The sequence below is a fragment of the Pinus tabuliformis genome, chromosome 5_1 (assembly GCF_031772625.1).
Source record: "Pinus tabuliformis cultivar Carrire ecotype Pingquan chromosome 5_1, CPIR1, whole genome shotgun sequence".
Taxonomy (NCBI): domain Eukaryota; kingdom Viridiplantae; phylum Streptophyta; class Pinopsida; order Pinales; family Pinaceae; genus Pinus; species Pinus tabuliformis.
In genome coordinates this window covers 199,115,064-199,135,796 of record NC_142305.1, presented here as the reverse complement: position 1 = coordinate 199,135,796, position 20,733 = coordinate 199,115,064, and the positions used below count along the sequence as shown (strand labels likewise).

General features: G+C 35.4%; 1 pseudogene; it reads left to right on the top strand.

The window, feature by feature from the left end:
- Window positions 1–17,806: 17,806 nt before the first annotated feature.
- On the top strand, window positions 17,807–18,914 carry LOC149164076 (E3 ubiquitin-protein ligase SINAT2 pseudogene; annotated as a pseudogene).
- The last annotated feature ends 1,819 nt before the right edge of the window (window positions 18,915–20,733 follow it).

The window sequence follows — 20,733 nt, the reverse complement described above, 5'->3', positions numbered from 1 at the left end:
TCTAAAGCAAAGAAAACTAGACTATGAACCAACTAGAAGGCTGCAAACACTAGAAGTCCTATGAAGGAGGAAAATCTGTGTTTTTGGGGCAGCAAGAGGGTCTTTGCCTCAAATCATTGTCCCAAAGGGAGGAAGAGAGGCCAAGGCACTGCTGCTAGCCTTTTGAATCTTTTCTTTATCATTGCTTAACCTACTATAGAAAGCATAAATGGAAGAAAACTACTGAATCATCAAAAACAACCTATTCTTAACCATAAAAGGAATGCATCTAACAACAACCTAATCTACAAACTGAAATGAAACATATAAATACAAGTAAAGAGGAGCTTGGCTGCTTGGATTGGGCCCTAACCCAAGAGCTTCAGCCATCTGAGGTAACTCAGTGCTAACTCAAAATGGATTCCATCTTTATTTCCAAAACAATAGCAAGATTACATGAACTGTCAAAATAATAAGCTCGAAGTTGAGTAAAGTTTACATAGGAAAAACTGTAGCAAAAAATCAACAAAAATTTGACCAACTACCTAGTGAGGCCCTAGGCCTCTCTACTTATACAGATGAAGCTCCCAACAACTTCCTCAAGGTCAGGGAGGCTTGGCTCCCAAAACTCGAGATAAACATCAGTTATCCTCCACTTTGGTCAGTTCCCTACTAATGCATGACTTGGCTGCTTGTACTCCGAGCTGAATGAAGGGAAGTTAGAAGTGAGGAGTAATAAATGAGGGGGATTCCCTCCTATAAGTCCTATCCTTTGTCCACTTCGAGTTATAGCTACTATTTGTCCACTGGATCCTTGACTTTGACCACAAAAATCATCAATAATCTGCATTAAACACATATTAGACCTCATGGTATCATAACTAACTCAACTCACTCTATAAGCATAAATATAATCAGAAAAAAATGTAATAAGCTAAGAGAATGGTTGATTTGACTAGGTTAGGAGGTAAAATAAGCCCATATAATTACCCATTTATGAGGCTCATCAGTGAGCATAATTGTGCAATTAGGCCCCGTTGTTATTTCTTTAGAATATTTGTCATGCCATTAGAGTTGATTATATTTCATCGTTTCCCTGGGATACACCTTAATTCAACTTATTTTCCTTCCCAAACAAATTTTAAGAAAAGTTCTTGAAAATTAAAAGCTATTGTACCCAAAGATTGTAACCATTGGACTCCTAGTATAGCATCAACACCACCCATTGGAATGGAAAGCATTGGACTATTCAATACATATTCCCCCATGGTTAGCTTGATAGTATGGCACTTTCTAGAACAATTTATAGCTCCTCCATTTGCAACCAACACTTGACACTATGGTGCTGGATATAGGAATCAATTCAATTCCTTGGCTATCTTACAATGAATAAAATTATGGGTACTACCTGAAGCAATCAACACTATTACATTTTTCTTTTTGATTTGTCCTTATATCTTGAGAGTTTGAGGAGTGGTAATTCCTACCAATGCATTACAAGCTATGGTCAGATTCATTTCTTCTTTCCCTGGAGTTGTTTCCTGGTGTATGGCATATTCTTTTTACGTTTCTTGTTCATTTTCTTCCTCCTCTTCACAATATATGTAAAATAATTTTTTCTCAGCACACTCATGACCTTTAGTTTATTTTCTATCACAATTGTAGCAAATACCTTTTGCTCTTTTTTCTTCCAATTGTTGTGGTGTCAACCTTGTAGGTTGTTAAAGTCTAGGAGAAATAATTACATATTTGTAGTTGTGAGTGGTAGACTTCCTTATTGCCATAATTTTTCTTTCAAATTTTCTTGCCACCCTGAATTCCTTCTCCAATGAGTCGAGTTTCCAAAGAAAAACCTCATGTTAGATGTCATCCTTTAAAGTCTCTATGAAGACATCAATCCTATGCTCCTTTGAAATATAACTTACCCTTATATTCAATTTTTAGAAGCCCTCAAAGTGCTCCTCCATTGAACCCTTTTGTTTGATATTTATCAATTGGCTAGAGAAGGTGTTGCTCTTTGTATCCTCATAATGTGCTATAATGTCCTCCATGAAAATTGACCAAGTGATAATTGGTTTATGAGAAAATTTCCATTGATACCATATAAATGATTTTGTTCTAAATATAAAGATGCAATGTGTACCTTTTATGTGTTCAACACATCATGTAGATCAAATAATTGCTCCATCTATAGTATCCATGTCACCATATCCTTGCCATCAAACTTCTTCATATCTATCTTTGGAATGTGGTTAGTCTTCAATCCAATATGTGAGTCTCTACAATCATAATTTGTATTCCTTTTATCCTCATCATGATTTTCGTGGAGTACCTTGTCACCACTAGGGAGCATTTCTTGTAGAAATTTTGTCAAACCTTGCTTCAAATCTTCCAGGTCCCTTTTCAAATCTATTTTTAAACCATCCTTCAAACCTTCCATCGTGACATTCATAATTTCTTCCATCTTAGCTTCCAGTTCATTTTTTGTTACTCTTTGTGACAGTGAAATTTGTTGCATTTGATCTCGCAATTTTGATATATCATGCTGCATTTCTTCCTCTTCTTCATGTGTCATAGAAGAGATTTATGGTTTCTTGCTAGGTGTGTCCATTTTTTTTTCAAGGTATTTTGAATTAAAACAATGATATCTATTCTTCACTATGCTCTTTGAATCACTTCAAACTGACTTTTCAAACAAAAGGTATGCAAAAGTTAAAAATTACACACTTTTTTCTTGTTTTTTAGGAGCTAGATATTGTAGCTGTTGTACCTTTGTAATTGTGAATCTCCAAGATATTAAATTTCATCTTGTGAATCTCCAAGATATTAAATTATTTCCAACCCAACAAGTCAGACCAAGATTGGATTATTCAAGAAATATTTATCCCAATCTCCCACGACGTCCTAATTATATACTGGTTCAGTAGAGCGAATTTGTATGGAGTGCCACATGTCACTATTTTGACCTTCGGCCCTGAACATGATACCAAAAAACCTATATTTCATCCTATTCCTCTAAATTTTTATTAAAATCAAATCCGATGCTCAGAGAGAAAGTTATGATGATTTTCCCTACATCACTTGTTTGAGATGGAGTTATGGAGCCTGCAAAAACCCTAATTTTCTCAAATCATATCTCCGAAAATATAGCGAGAGAAGATCTAAACTTCATACAAGATGTTCACCAAGATTTTGGTTCCACGTGGTTGTAATTTTAGCTTTTGAAGCTTCGTAGAAAAAAATTTATAGCGAAACTACCACAATGACATGTTTGAAGCAACAAAACCCTAGAATCCAAAGCTCTTATACCAAATGTTATGCAACTAGCTCACAAATAGATAGACCTATGAGTTAAAAATTATCCTCTTCAAGGGAGAAATCTCCTTTACATTACATAAATGAATAATTATTCAATGATACAAAGGAAAATACCTTCTTTCTAGATATAGGAGTCTAAGGGGTCACAATATAATCAAAGCCTACATAACAATAACAATGTAAGGGAACAACAATAACAATAGTGGGCTTCTATGGGGCACAATAATAACAATATGGGGGACTACGTGGAAAAAAAGTTAACAATAAGGAGATACACTACTATTATAGGATCCTAACAATTTCATACCTCAAACACGTTGATATAATTAGCAACATTTTCAACATCTTCTTCCTTTATTTTATAAAATTCATCAATATATTATTTTAGTGACATAGATTTATGTGTAATAATATGCAATTGCTTAAAAGATTAAATTGGTAGTCGTTAGAGAAATTTTGAATTCTAAAATCGGCCTTCCAAGAAATATTATAAAATAATAGTGGAAATAATAAAATAAGATTAGATTACCTCATCAAGTTTTGAAGGGAAAAAAGAAAAAACTACTTTTTCAACTCGTATTTATAACTTATCTCCCTACAATTTTACTCAAATTTCAAGCAAGATTAATCATTGGATCGAAAATTTTATTTTTCATCCAAGGTTTACCCAGTTGCATACTTTTGATGGACCTTACTACACGAAAAATGTGAAATACATGAAAAAACATGATTGCAATCACATTTTTTTTCACGTATTTCACATTTTTCATGTATTAGAGTCCATCAAAAGCATACAACATTGGTACTCCTTAGATGAAAAATTAAATTATTCTTCCAATGACTACTCCCACTCGAAATTTTAGTAAGATCGTAGGGAGATAAGTTAAAAATATGAGTTGAAAAAGTAATTTTTTTTAATTTTTTTTATCATTTTATCCTTTTACTCCATAACAATGAATGATCCCCCATTGTTGACATCATCATATTGAATCCTATTGGTTCTTATAAAGTTGATGTTTGTTGTACATTTTTGTTTTAAGGCCCATTTTTTACCTCAAAATTTCTCTAATGCTTTAGGCATGAAGTTTCCATTATATTTAACAACCTTTCTTTCCTCGCTCTTAATCTCTGTCTTGTCTTTCTTGTTTTTGTCTACCTGTAATTCCTCCCATTATAGGGTTTCATGACCTTTCGACCTAGCCATTGCATACTTCACTCTTTTTTGTTCATCCACATCTTCGTAATTGAAGTACTTGTCCATAGAATTAATTCATCCACCATCTCCTCAACATTTAAATTTCCCTCGTACATTAGTACCTCCATTTTAGGTTTGACACTTACTCTCGAAATTATTCTCAACATTTAATCCTCTATTGATTCCTCACCTTTTCTTCTTCATTAGAAGTTCCTTCTTCTCTTTCATTAACATCCTCTATGTCAGCTCCTCTTCTCTAAGCATTTTCCATGGCCTCCAATCTCATTTTGATGTGCCTAATATCCATTTGCAAAGATGAATTTTTATAGGGCTCCCTCTACCTCCTCTTTCTCCTCATTGTATATGTGCCATCTCTTACTTATTCAAAGAAAATGCCTACTCTGATACCAAACTAATTGTTAGGAAACCAACTCACAAAAAGATAGAAAAGATAGATCAATGCCTTAGAATTCAACCTCTTCGAGGGGGCAACCTCCTTTACATTATACAAATGAACAATTCTTGGATGATACAAATGAAAAAACCTTCTTTATATATATAGGAGTCTAAGGGGTCACAATATAACCAAGCCGACCTAACAATAATAATATAAAGGCACAAAAATAACAATAGTGGGATTCTATGGGGCACAATAATAACAATAAGGGATACAATGACAATAGTAATGGGGTCCAATCACTAGTATTATAGGGACCTAACATGGCCCTCTCCTTCAAAAAAGTGTTGTACTCAACGCTTGAGTAGTTTTGGATGCTTCTGTATGAAATTCTCATCCTCCCATGTGGAATCTTCAACGAGTAAGTTCTTCCACTTGATGAGATACTCTGAAACTGATCGATTTCGTGGTCGTCGAGTTCTTGTTTCTTTGACTGCTTCAGGTTCCAATATGATTTTTCCTTCCTCATCAAGTTCTGGTAATATTGTGTGAATTGGAATCTTGTCACCTATAACCTTCTTTAAGCATGAAACATGGAAAATTGGGTGCACTCAGGAAGCTGCAGGAAGCTACAATTTGTATGCCATAGTACCTATCTTTTGCAACACCTTGTACGGACCATAATACTTTGGTAATAATTTATTATCCTTCTTAGCTTGCTTGAGGGACATTTGTTTATATGGTTGTAGCCGTACAAGTACCCAATCACCTACATAAAAATTTATTTCACTGCGATGTTGATCTACCTGCTGTTTCATTCTATTTTGCGCCAAGGTGAGGTTATCCTTTAAGAGTTGGACAACTTGTTGTTGATGCTTGATGTGATCTTCCACTGCTTGAACCTTAGAATTTTCTCTTAAATATGATGTGATGGATGGTGGATGATATCCATAAAGTGCCATAAATGGGGTAATTTTTGTTGCAGTATGAAAGGTAGTGTTATACTACCATTCAGCCAGAGGCAACCATTTGACCCATTGTGCTTGTTTATCAGATACAAAGAAACGAAGATATCCTTCTAAACATTTGTTTACTATCTTAGTTTTCCCATCAGATTGAGGATGATAAGATGAGCTATGAGCTAACTGAGTACCAAGAGAAGAAAATAATTCTGTCCAAAAATTTCCAGTGAAAATGGTATCTCTGTCACTTATAATAATCTTTGGGTTTCCATGTAGCTTTTGAATTGTTTCCATAAATGCAGTAGAAAATGTACTCGCTTTAAATAGATGAGATAATTCACGAAAGTGTGCATACTTGGTAAGTCTGCAAACTACCACCATGATAACACTCTTTCCTTCGGACTTGGGTAAACCTGTGATAAAATCCATTGAAACCTCCTCCTAATGTTGGCTTGGAATGGATAAAGGTTGTAATAGTCTTGGGGTCTTAATTGTTTCAAATTTATTTTGTTTGCAAACCAAACATTCTGCCACAAACTTTTGAATATTTGATTTAAGGGCCATCCCAAAAAAAATCCTTCTTAACCCTGTGGTAGGTTTTTAGAAAGCCTGAGTTCCCTCCTAAGGGAGAAGCATGCAATTCCCTAAGAATCTTTTGTTTGAGTTGGGAATTCTTACATAGGTATAACCGATCCTTGTACCATAACGAATCATTTTTCCAGCTAAATGTATCAGATGTACTGGGATCTTGTTGTATCTTTTGAATGAGTGCCAACACTTCGTCGTCATTCTTCCATTCATCCCTTGCTTCATTTATCCAATCTGGTTGGATAATAGAAATGGCACAAAGAAATGCTTCCACATCCTCATCCTTTCTTGAGAGTGCATCTGCCACAACATTTTGCTTCCCTTTTTTGTAGATGATTTCAAAGTCATATCCCAACATCTTTGTGACCCATTTTTGCTACTCTTCTGAAGATAATATTTGTTCTAAAAAGTATTTAAGACTACCATGATCTGTTTTTACTTTGAAGTGTCTTCCCATTAGGTAGGGTCATCATTTCTTAAGTGTTTTTAGTATTTCCAGCATTTCCTTCTCATAAATAGCTTTATGTAAATACTTTACTTTGATTGGATGACTTTTAGGAGAAATGGGCCTTTCTTCTTGCATTAAAACCACACCAATTCCATTTCTTGAGGCATCACATTCCACAATAAAGGATTTTGTGAAGTCTAGCGTAGCTAAGGCTAGTGCTTGGCACATTGCCTCTTTAATATTTTCAAAGGCCTGGGTTGGGTTGCTTCTGAAGTCCATGCGAATACATCTTTCTTCAATAATGTTGTTAGAGGTGTTTCTATTCTCCCATAATTTTTAACAAACTTGCGATAATGCCCTGTCAACCTGAGAAATCCTCGTAGATGCTTTATGGATGTGGGAATTTTCCATTCCTTAATGGTTTTAATTTTTCTAGGGTCTACCTTAACACCTTCATGAGATACGATATGACCTAGATATTCCACCTCTTGTACTCCAAAAAATGTTTGGATATTTTTGCATATAATTGTTTCTCCTCCAATAGTTTGAGCACCATGTCAACATGTTGGACATGATCCTTTCAAGACTAGCTATAGATTAGTATATCATCAAAAAATACTAACACAAATTTTCTAAGGAAGGGTTTGAAAATGGAATTCATCAAACCTTGAAACGTAGAAGGTGCATTAGTAAGGCCAAAAGGCATGACCAAAAATTCATAATGACCCACATGAGTTCTCAATGCTGTTTTTGGAATGTCTTTAGTCTTCATTCTGATTTGATGATATCCTGAACGAAGATGCAACTTGGTGCAATAAATTGATCCATGAAATTCATACAATAATTCATAAATGTTAGGAATGGGAAATTTGTCTTTAATAGTGAGCTTGTTGAGCTCCCTATAATCTGGACACATACACCATGATCCATCCTTCTTGTGAACCAATACTACTAGAGAAGAGAAAGAAATTTAACTAGGTTGAATTATACCAGCCTCTAGCATTTCTGCAACCATACGTTCAATTTCACTCTTTTGGACATAAGGATATCTGTAGGCTTGATGTTTGGAGGAACACTTCCTGGAATCAAATTGATAGCATGATCATGATCATGAATAGGTGGGAGGCCTTTGGGAGTCTCGAATACCTTGGAATGATTGTCCAAGACTTTTTGGAGATCTTTTGAAATGGATGGTTTCGATGTGGGAACCTCTAGTGAACATAATTATGCAATTATGCCTCATTGTTCTTTCTTTAGAAGCTTTGTCATTATGTTAGAACTGATTATCTTTCCCGGTTTCCCTGCGATACCCCTTAATTCAACTTCCTTTCCTTCTGAAGAGAATTTCATGAAAAGTTCTTGAAAATTAAAAGCTATTGTACCCAAGGATTGTAGCCATTGGACTCCTAGTACAACATTAGCACCACCCATTGGAATGGAAAGGATGCTTTCCATTTTTTTTCCAACCTGAATGCCTTCTCCAATGAATCTAGTTCCCAAAGGTGAACCTCATGTTGGATGTTATCTTTCAAAGTCCCTATGAACATATCAATCCTATGCTCCTCTGGAATATCTTTTACTCTTATATTCAATTTTTGGAAGTCCTCAATGTGCTTCATCATTGAATCCTTTTGTTTGGGATTTATCAATTGGCTAAAAAAGTGTGTTGCTTTTTGTATCATCACAATGTGCTATCATTTCATCCGTAAAAATAGCCCAAGTGACAATTTGTTTATGAGAGCAAAGCCATCGATACCATACAAACTGATTTGGTTCCAAATATAAAGTTGCAATGCGTATCTTTTGTGTGTTTTTCACATTATGGAGATCGAAAAATTGCTCCATCTATAGTATCCATGTTCCGGGATCCTTGCCATCAAAATTCCTCATATCGATCTTTGGAACATGGTGGTTCTTTGATCCAACATTAGAGTCTATGAAATCATGATTAACATTTATTTTGTTCTCATCATGAGTTTCCTTTACTACCCTTTCACCATTAGTAAGCATTTCTTGTAGAAACTTTGTCAAATCTGTCCTCAAATCTTCCATGCCTATCTTCAAATTTGTCTTCAAATCATCCATATTATCTTCCACACCATCCATCTTATCTTCCACGTCATACATCTTAGCTTCTATGCCTTTCTTTAAACCATCCATCTTAGATTCTGTTACTTTTTGTGTGAGTGGCATTTGTTGCACTTGGTCTCGTAATTTTGATATATCATGTTGCATTTCTTCCTCTTCTTCATGAGTCATGCTAGAGCTTTCAGGTTGCTTACTAGGTGTTTCCATTTTCTTTCTTTGGGGCATCAATTACCGATAATAATTCTTCATTATGCCCTTTGAATTCCTTCAAACTAATTTTTCAAACCAAGCTTATGCAAAAAAAAAAAAAAAAACAACACACCTTTTTTTTTTTTCACTTTGTAGGAGTTTGATATTGAATATAATGTATTTCTGTAATTTTTTATCTCCAAGGTATGGAATCTCTTCCTGCGGTAACCCTCTGAGCAATATTTCTAACTCCAGAAGTCTAATCAAGATTGGATTTTCCAATGAAGATTTATGCCAAATCTCCCACAATGACCTGAGTATAGACTTGTTCAGTAGAGCGAACTTGTACGACATGCTGTGGGTCACTATTTCAACCTTAGGTTTTGAAAATGGTACCCAAAAAACTACAGTCTGTTCTCTTTCGGTAACTTTTGATGAAAATTCAATCTGATTCTTAGAGAGAAAGTTATGATGATTTTCGCAAGGGGACCTATTTGGAATATAATTCGGGGGTCTGCAAAAACCCTAAATTCCTCAGATTATATCTCCGAAAATATAGTAAGACAAGATCTGACATTCGGAGCTAAGGTTTAGACCGATCTCTTATCAAATGGGTTTTTTGTTTAGCTTCTGAAACTTTGTAGAAAAAAAGTTATAGCGGAAATTCCATGATGGCCTGTTTGGAGCAGTGAAACCCTAGAATCCAAAGCTATGATACCAAATGTTATGAAACCAGCTCAAAAAAAGATAGAAAAGATAGATTAACGCCTTAGAATTCAGCCTCTTCGAGGGGGAAACCTCCTTTACATTACACAAATGCACAATTCTTGAATGATACAAATGACAAAACCTCCTTTCTATATATAGGAGTCTAAGGGGTCATAATATAACCAAGCTAACCTAACAATAATAACATAAAGGCACAAAAATAACAATAGTGGGATTCTATGGGGCACAATAATAACAATAAGGGATATAATGACAATAGTAATGGGGGAATCACTAGTATTATAGGGAACTAACACTAATGATGAATTAGACAAATGCTACACCCCTTTGTGATAGTTTTACGCTATCACTATCTATTTTCCTGTCTCTTACAATAAATTGTTGGTTGGATCTTAAGACACAACTCCACATTGTTGAGTGTTTAGCACCAAATACATTTTATATCACCAAAGGTTTAAAACCTTTATCATCCAGGCACTATCATTGAACTCTACACAAGACCAAGCATCATAACTCAACGCTTACCAGAATATCAGTTTTTTTACAAATAGTGCTTTGTATTTCTGCCCTAGTATGATAGCAATAGTCGACGAACAATTCAACATCCCTTAGGACCACAAAAGGGTTAACCTATTAGGATATTTGTGGTGATATCATGAGAACAATTTATCAAAATCACAGTATAGTATCACAGTGTAAAGGACTATTGGTTATCCAAAATGTTTCTCTTATGACTTATCCATCGGTTGAAAATAACAAACACCATATATTAGGTATCGACAAATCAAGGAATAAAGAAAATAATTTCCAAAAATGTTGTTGTCGACATGGAACCATGTGATGGAACTGCAGTAACAAAAGGATGGACCCCCAAGGATGGAACTTAATGGGCATTTTTCCCATCATAGGGCATTTTGGTAATTTTTAACGCCTATAATTTTTAAATAATTGTTTTTCCAATTGTACTTGAAATGGTTGAAAACATATTTTTGACCAGAAACTATTTCTCAAAAACGTCACTAGTGCCTATTTATTTTCACGAGAGTTTCTAGCTACCTGTACGCTGGCATTGTGCATCTTGACATCTACTCTAAGTTGGTATAAATGCTTAAGTTACTCACTGAACGACGTGTTGCGCAAGGGCAATCGGCATTGGGCATCTATAATATGTGTTCATTGTTCACTATTGTGATACAAGTACAGCTTGTAGGTATTCCTTTACACATGGCATTGTTGACTCTTGAGTCTTGAAGGTTTAGATTGAAATTGGAAGTTTTAATTAGGCCATCATTGACCAACCCATTTCAAACAATTGATAAAATTTCATGCAAAACACGATTGATAAACTCTAATGCAAAACATAACGTAATTGTGAGTTAATTAAAACACAACATAAGTGTAAATTAATTAAATGCATGGTAGCGATCATCCTGGAAAGATTGAAAAAAAAATCCAAGACATGAAAATTCATGTCAAACTTGAAACCAAATCACACTCCAAGAAGGATTAAAGTAAATAATGGAAATAATTCTATTATCATTATTTACTTTAATCCTTTTGTGAACATAGAGGGCTAATTTTCTCTCGTCTCCTGGGATATCACTAAGAAGAGGCAACATGTATCTGCAACTGTCGAACAACAATATTCACTACAATGAAAACTGGTGAAGCATAAGAAAAATGAACTGACATTGAAGTGCTATTGCTTTTCATTTTGGTTCAAGATATATAAAAATGGCTACAGGCCCTGAAGCCCCTTCTAGATTTGACAAAGATAAGTTTATTGGTACGGTAGATTTGGAAATGGAGCACAAAGTCGAGCTTTTCAATAAGCTTACTCAGACTTGCTATGCCAAATGCATTTCAAGGAGATATAAAGAAGGTGAACTGAACATAGGAGAATGCAATTGTGTTGATTGTTGTGTTGCCAAATACTCACAGGTTACTACTATTATAGGGCAAGTTCTTAGTTTAGGCAGGCCACATATATAAATTCAACTACCAGTCAAATGTCTTGGCCAATTGATAATTTAGGAGAAGGGAACATCCAATTTTTATTACGAGAGATATTATGTGTGTAGTTTGATTCTTTCTTTCTGATGTACTAATAAATCTTTGCCTTGTATTGTTTTGAACCATAATGGAATGCATATGTGGTTTTTTAGTTGCTTTCTAAAAAGTTACTTGAAGTAACTTCTCTTCATTAGCATATTTTCTCTATTTTGGGACAGGAACTTGTGACACAAGTAATGGAAATAAATTTAAGAATGAGAAAATTCATTTGGATGTTGGGTGGTTTTAAATTTGTATACCAACAAAATTGAAGGTTCACATCATATTGAAATCGAGGCTTGCTGGAATTTGGATTGGAGATTAATGTTCACACTTTTTAACCTATTTTATTTTTAGTTTAGGAAATACTATACAATTGAAAATACTAATTAGGTTTGAAAGCATACCATAAAATGATTCAACAATTTTAGGATTACCATAATTTTTTAGAAAAGTCATAGAAAATAGTCGTAACCTATTGTTGCAAATTCTATAATAATGAAAATAAAGTATACATGGCTCTACAAGAGGTGAAAAATAATTCAAACTAGGACTTAGTAATCTATTTGTTGAGGGGAAAGAAATAATTTTTGCATCCTTGTACTTTTTTATGGAATTGATGACAATAATTGATGCCTCAAGATTCAATTAATCTTAACCATCCACAAATTTGATCTCAATTGCATATGTAGTAAAATAATGATAAGAATTGAACTACTGAATGGTTACTCTTTTCTTCCAAGAATAGAATATTTCATTATTCACTAGAACTGGAAAACAAACCTCTCCTTCTCATGACTAATAGGTCCATTCACTTTGGTTATGCCTTAATCTATCCATTCAAAAATCATAGGGCATTTTGCCAATCATAGGACATTTTCAACTTTATTATTTTTAACCATTCCATCCCTGTGGTTAAAATATGTAAAAATAGTAAAGTTGAAATTAAAATTGATAAAAATTGGAAGAACATTAAACATTGCATTGGTAAATCATACAATTTTTTTTTTAATAATGATTAAAAGAAAAGAAAAGAAAAACTATATCAAATTAATGAAGATCAAAAAAATTAGTATGACTGTGAAAAAGAAATCCAAATTCCAACTCGTAGACCCCAATGGTTCAAACCTTATACTAGAACCTTACTACTGGAAGGTTATGGTTTAGTAGAATGGGAAGAACTTGGAAAACATTTACATTTGTTAATTTACCGTAAGCTAGGTTCGGGTCTAGTAGAATGGGAAGAACTTGATGGAAAACATTTACATTTGTTAATTGATAGTAAGCTCCGGAAAACATTTACATTTTGTTAGAGAGTAAGTTCGGGAAAATATTTACATTTTGTTAGATGAAATTAATGTGTTGTGTTTATAAACTAGGGTAGATCCATCTTAAATACGGATCTAACATGATCCTCAATTTTCTTCAAATTGTATAGCTATTTTATTTTTATTTTTTAGATTTTTTAAGATTTGTATTTAAACCAACATAAACAAAAACAGAATTACACATCATACTAGGCAGTAAAATCATACTAGAGCATAGAATAAACCTCTCTGCTCCAACAATACCAGAGAAGTGACCCTATCATTTCTTAGTATTTGTTGTAAGTCTAAATTCATTGTGTAGAGACTTAATAGTAAAGGATATCATTTCTTAGTATTTGTTATAAGTCTAAATTCATTGTGTAGAGACTTAATAGTAAAGGATACACGAGAGGGTTATCCAGTCAATGGACATATCGCTATCACAACTGCTGCAAACTTTTGCGATGAGATGCGTGTAGACCAAGAGTTCCTACTTTTCTTGCGCTCCAAGTTACCTACCCATCAATCTTCTCCCTTCTCTGAGGTATAAAACCACCAGTATCTCTTCATTGAGGATTGCAGGTGTGCACTCAACGATCTCCATGCTCTTCCGCTCGTCGCTGCCAATTTCTGAAATTGTGTTTTGGTCATTTCAATTAACTTGGGAATGGCATCTGCGACAGCACTGTTGGCTATGGCATACGCCAACCGAGCTCTGTACGCGCAACAAGAAGTCGACAAGGGATCGAATATGAATGAATCCATGAACAGCAGCGCCAACAAAGAGAAGGAGCAGAAGAATATGAAGAAGAAGCTGCTGTTTGGGGGTTGGAAAGTTGGTTCTGATGAGGATGATAATGTAACAGTAAAGAAGCATGACGTTTCTGACAAAAAAATCTGTGAGCCTTGAGTCGCTGTACGTTTGTTACCCTGTAAATCTTGAATTGCTGTACGTTTGTTATCCTATAAATCTTGAATTGTTGTACGCTATAACTGAGATTCGGCATCTCAGTCCATGACTTTGAACTTGTGGGTCTGTACTTATTAATGAAAAATACACATGGAACGGTTTGAAGCCGCTAATTCTGGTGTTAAATTTTGTTCTGTGGCTTTGTGAAATTCATATATATATCAAAATTAAAGACTAGTTTTAGTGAAGTTTTTTGGAAAATTTTCCAGTTTAAATTCTCGAAATTATTGAAATCACAGGGTTGATGGGTAACCCTTGTCCAATTGAAGTGTCTGGGGTTTTTCAGAGCGCTGAATCTATATATTCTGTCTAAAAACCAGTTTAAATAACACAAATCAAGATGTCACCACAATTTTTTTTGAGCCACACCAAAAGTCCAAAAAATCACACTAAAAACAACTCCAATTAAAATTAAATGTTCAATTTGATCAAAAATGGTTTTGCAAAATTTAATACTCAATTTCTATTCTAAACAAGTCCTTTTTAAAATTAAAGAAAAAAAAATTGTTCCTTACAAAAAAACTAAAATAAAAAAAATATACATAATCATTAATTTTAATACTTTTAAAAATAAAAATAAAAACAATATCCACTGGAGTAAAAAACAAAACTAAACATACATACTAAAAACATTACGAACTCTTTGGTATTGAGATGTATAATTTCTTGGTATTGAAATGTGGTTTTAAAAAATATTTTACTTTCAGCAATAAATAAAATATTTCAATCACAATATTATTTAAAAATTAAATAAAATAATTGAAAGTAAAAACAAAATCTTTATATTTTCTCTTTGTGGACTGATAAAGATGTTTAATTTTCTTTTTAAAATATTTTAGTGAGATCTTAAATAGAATATTTGAATATCCATATTAACAAATATATATAACAAGGCTATGCTAGGTTAGATGGGGAACCCACCACCCCTCCAAATTGGTTATTGTAATTGATGCATGTTAAATTAGTCACATGCGGGAGGGAGGACTGGGAACAATCTAGAATATGGGCACGAGTTAAGTTTTGGTTGATGCGTATTGCAATGGATTTGTAAGTTTCGTTATGGGCATTGAGAGGGTGGAAGAGGTTATCCTTTGATTGCACAGGTTGACAGTATGTTCGTGCTCATCCGGGCATGGCATCTTGCAATGGAGTCTGGAAGCACTTCGGGGGATAATTGAAGCGATGGTGAGTACTAACAAAGGTACAAGCTAGGAATTGGGGATCTGGGAGAAAGGAAATCTAAGCAATTTCTCTCTTGCAAGTTGGGCTCATTACTAGTGAGTAGAATCTTTGCATGATAGTCTGTTAGGAGCATTTGGCTTGCATCCCTGCATCCAAAACTCTGGTAAGATTTTCCGGGCCTACAATTTGATTTATTTGTATAATTCTTATCATTTTTTATGAGCTTTCATACCTTGGGTCAATAGGTTAGTCTTCGTCGCTTCTTGTTGAATCTGGGAGTCTTGAAATGTGGGATTTCAAAGTCTATCAAAGGAAGTGGGTTTGTAAACCCGTGTTCAAATCTTTTATAAGGTCCAATTGGACTATTGTTTGGTTTTATGGTTTTGTTCCTCAAATTTGGGATGCTCATTCCTTTTCTGTTGTGAATGGTCAATGGTCTGAGGGCTATGTTGGGATTGGGATTTTTAGCATGATTTATGGGTCTCGATGGTTATTTCTAGAGTTTAAATTATGAATCCTCAATTGCTGGTGGTGGATTCATTCAAAGGCCATGGCAGAAGTTTCAACACGCTCTCTACTTCGCGCCTTACTTAAGGGCGGTTATTTTAGGGGTCTTAATGTGTTATGCGTTATTGGTGGTTTGCCTGAGTATCTTTGTGTAACTCGATGTCTGGGTGGGGTTGCGGAAGTTGTTTTAGGCAAGGGGTTTAAGTGTCCTCTTATGGGGGAAGTTTTGGGGGTGGTCGACCTAACCATGCGCTGTCTCGCACAATTCAAGCCGGAACGGTGCTGTGAGCCGGAACAATGGGATTATTGTGGCTGGCTGGTGTGACGGGAAATTTAATTGTTTAAATTTATGTACATTAAATTATTGATTGGATGCTTGTAAGCTGACGAGGTGCCTGCAAAGTATATGAAAAATTATACTTAACTAGTTAATAATCAATTAAATGCTACAATATTTTATTACTAATTTATCATTATAGAACGTGGACTCACCACTCACATGTCATATAAACATAATTAAAGATTTAATTTTAAAAGTATTATCTTCGTTAACATCACAGGGATGTCCAACTAGTTTAGTAATTTATGTAACTAGCTCACAAATACAAGAAATCACACCATGCTAGATATAAAACAAACCAATCATTTGAGGAATATCGTTTCAAGTCCTAGGGTTGCACACCAACTCCCACTGGATCCCCGGGTCATTATTCCTCCACACAAGGCCCTCAATCCACACAAGAAAATAATTCAATTCACAGAAATGTAAATACTTTAAGAGATAATACAAGGACCTATGAAACTTTACAAGAAAAAAAATTGATTCGTAACATAAACTTACAGAAATGTAAATAGACTTACGTTATTCAACATTCACACATCTACGAAACTGCAAGTGCATCCTAGCTCAGGGGTTCATGCCTAACTGGGAGCACTATAGGAAGAAATAAGCTTTGCATGATGACGAAAACAGACAACATTGTTCATATGTTAAATCGTCCAAAGAGTTTACAGAGTTACAAAATGATAAACTAGCCGCAGTAACAAATCAAAGTCAGTATTACAGCTAACCTTGTTTGGACAATTACATAGGTATATAAAGTCTATCAGAGCTCAACTCAGGCTAATAATCATGAATTGATTGTTATAATTGTGTGACCATTCATTACAAAAATACAACAAAAGGACACAATCATACAACCAACATTACATATATGAAAATTATCTCCTTAAATAAGGAGATCCCCCAATACACAAAATATATTCTAAATGACAAAAATAAGGATCACCTTGGTTGGACTATTCATGACCATAAATATCTAAGATGGACTTTGACTATCACGTCATTCTCGTTGTTGGTAACTACCTTGATGGTCTCTTTTGGTAAATTTGACTTGATGCATCAAACCAACATGTTTTGGTAATCATCGATTATTCTTCTTATGACTTGTTCAAAAGAGTTGCAATGCCCCATAGTGATTAGGTAGAAGAATACGCTAAAATATAGACTATATTAGTGAAGAAAAGCATATAATAATGAATAATCACCTTAGTACTCGAGACTCGTTAAATGCATGAGATTGATAGGAAAAAAAAATAATGTATAAGGAAATGAAAGACAAAATGGAGGAAAATGGGTCACAAAAGGTGTTTGGGAGGTGTTATCACTGAAAATTCTGTTGTCAAAATTTTTTTAGCCTAGCTTAAAGACAGGGTGTTTTCGCAGCGCATGAATTCTTTTTTAGCAGTTTCGCAGCGCTGCCTGTTTAGGTGATTTCGTAGCATGCTACGAAATTGGGATTTGTTCAAGTTTTCCGTGGAGGTCCAAATCCTATCATGCCTTTTGTACACGGGCTACAACTGCTGTGGATGAGGTTGATCTGCTTAAAGGTCTAATGTCAGATCTTTCAGATAAGATTGAAGATATCAAGGTTTACATGGTTGTGGGATCGTGTACGTGTCAGTGATGAGTTTTTGAAATGTTAAAGATTGGGTAAACGATACTAGCTGTTCGTGTATTAGTTCTTCCATCGACAGAGAACATAGACACCTGATTGACATTTGTTTTTCTTTGGCAGAAAATGGGGTCGTATTAGTCAAGATCATTCCACCAGCACAATGATGCAAACGGTATTGTGATTGTATCTGCTAGAGGCAAAGCAACGGATATGTAAGCAGTTTTTATTCTTGTATGTTATTCCCCATGCCATCCTCAACTAATTCAGAACTCCGAGCCTCTGTCCTGTCATATACATATCCCGAAAGTGGCTCTAAACAAAACGATTAAATGGGTCCAAATGAATGTCACTTTGATTCTTCTTACTATGTCCCTTACTGACCTAAGCATTTTGTTTCATTTTCTCATGAAAATACTTCTGCAAGTTGAGAGTGCATAACCGTTGCCCCACTTGCAGACATGAACTGGGGAATATAAGATGTATGGCTTTTGAAAGGGTTGCAGAATCTCTGGAACTTCCTTGCAGACATCGAAAGCTTGGTTGTCACGACATATTCACATATTATAGCAAACTCAAGCATGAACAACAATGCATGTTCAGGCCTTACAGTTGCCCTTACGCGGGTTCTGAATGCTCAGTTACTGGGTACATGCCAGCGCTTGTGACTCACTTGAGAAATGATCACAAGGTGGACATGCACAATGGCTGCACCTTCAATCGTTGATATGTAAAACCTAATCCTCAGGAGGTGGATAATGTAACATGGATGCTGACGGTATTCAACTGTTTTGGTCAACAAATCTGTTTGCACTTTGAAACATTCCAGCTTGGAATGGCCCCTGTGTATATGGCCTTTTTGCGCTTTATTGGTAATGATAATGAAGCAAAAAATTTCTGCGTGGGGGAAAATGGACGAAAGCTGTGTTGGCAAGGAATACCAAGAAGCATTTGCGACAGCCATAAGAAAGTCCGGGACAGTCATGATGGTTTGATTATTCAGAGGAAACTGAGGGTCACAGGTCGTATATGGAAAGAACAGAGATGATGCTATGAAATTGTCTTATTGGTAAATCCTACTAGATAGTGGGTCCATGACTCATCGTAGTCTAATCTACCTCGAATTTGGAGTAAAATTATTAATGAAAGGTTTGATGTGTTCATCCATTTTGAGTCTGCAGGTGATGGAAGCATTTGGTGTTCGCATGCTCAAATCTGATGCAAAAATCATCTATACATACAGGCGTTTTGACCCCTTGGAGCCGTAACAGGAGACCTGTATTACAAGGTGACAGTTGGTGGCGGGGTCGTGCTGAGGCATATCCGAAATTTGTTAATCTACCTCCTGACACCCTGCGAAAAGGACGTGTCTATCAAGCGAAACGGGAAGCTGCATATTTTGCTGTGGTGTTGCGCCATTTGCCGTGTGTGGTTATTTCTGTTAAAGGAACTGAAACTCCCGAAAATCTTGTGACAGATGTTCTCTGTAGGGAATATGCGCTGTCAAAGACAGATTTGGATGGATTGCTTAATAGTGATATCCTTGATGATAATGTAAAGCAACGTGTTTCCACGATTTTTCCGCATTTTGGGCAGCTCGAGATCCATCAGGTGTTTGGTCGCCTTACCAATTTATCCGAAGGGTTCCAGGCCTTGATGATATCTCATTAAAGATAATTCATGGTGGAGTTTGTTACGCCGATGTTGTATGGACCCGGAATGAACATGATGATTCAGAGTATCCATTGATGCCAGGGCATGAAATTGTTGGAATTGTGAAAGTGAAATTGGTAGACAAGAAACTAGCAATGCGAGTCATGTTTCAGAAATGCATCTTCAAGCACCAGCTGACAGACACCTTATCTTAATTCCAGAAACTGATGCATTCTGTAAAGTAGCGCAGGGGATAGCTCTTGTAAAGGATTCTATAACAGTATCGAATGAAACTTCTAAAAAAAATCACTGGGGATATAAGGAAGCGTTTGCTTCTCATAAGCATGCTTTGGGGCATGGCAAACATGAGATTGAAGTTTGTAATGGCGCTGAGGTTCTAAAAGATGGCATTGTTTTTGACTCACCTTGTAACACTACCGACAGTGAACCAAATGATTGATGCGTTTTTCTCAGTTGAAGGATTTCGCAGTGTTAATGCGACTATGGCTGTCAATGATAATTTCTGCCATAATGATGAACCTGGTTTAAAAGATGAAAGCCTGGGCATGGTTGAAGAACCCATGGTAATTGATGAGAGTGTTTCTAAGGTTGATGCCCCAGTAACTGGTAATGAGAGTGCCTACAAGGCTAAGTTCATTGAGGCTGTTGAAGAAAGGAAAGTCAATATTGGGTTTCTAGTGACAGTTGATGAGAGCGCTTGCAATGTGAAAGACACTGTAGCAATTACTCAGGGTGTGTGTATGGTTGATTGTCATGTGGCTGTTGAACAGAGTGTCTGCAAGCTGGATGCTTTTGCAGCTGTTGATGCATGCACCAACATTGGGAAGTCTAAAGGTCGAGGAGGCCGAAGATTCAATCAAGGTATTGGAGAATAGAAAATCTGGTTTCTTATATTTCCTACAGGATGTCTGATCTTTTCAAGATAAGGATGTGGAATTGGCACATTTCAATAGAAGGAAGTAGGTTATCATATGTACAATGTTTTCCAGAACCTTCAAGCGGTTGAAGGAGCAACCTCCAATAGCATCATTTATAGTTCAAATTCAGACCTTGGAAGGAAATCATCAGATTTTTAACACATCCAAAAGTAATTGACAAGGTGGTCAAAAACAGTGAGGATTTTGTTTGGCAGGTGGAATTGCCATTCCATGGAAAAATGATCATTGATGTGGAGCTTCCAATTATTGTCAAAC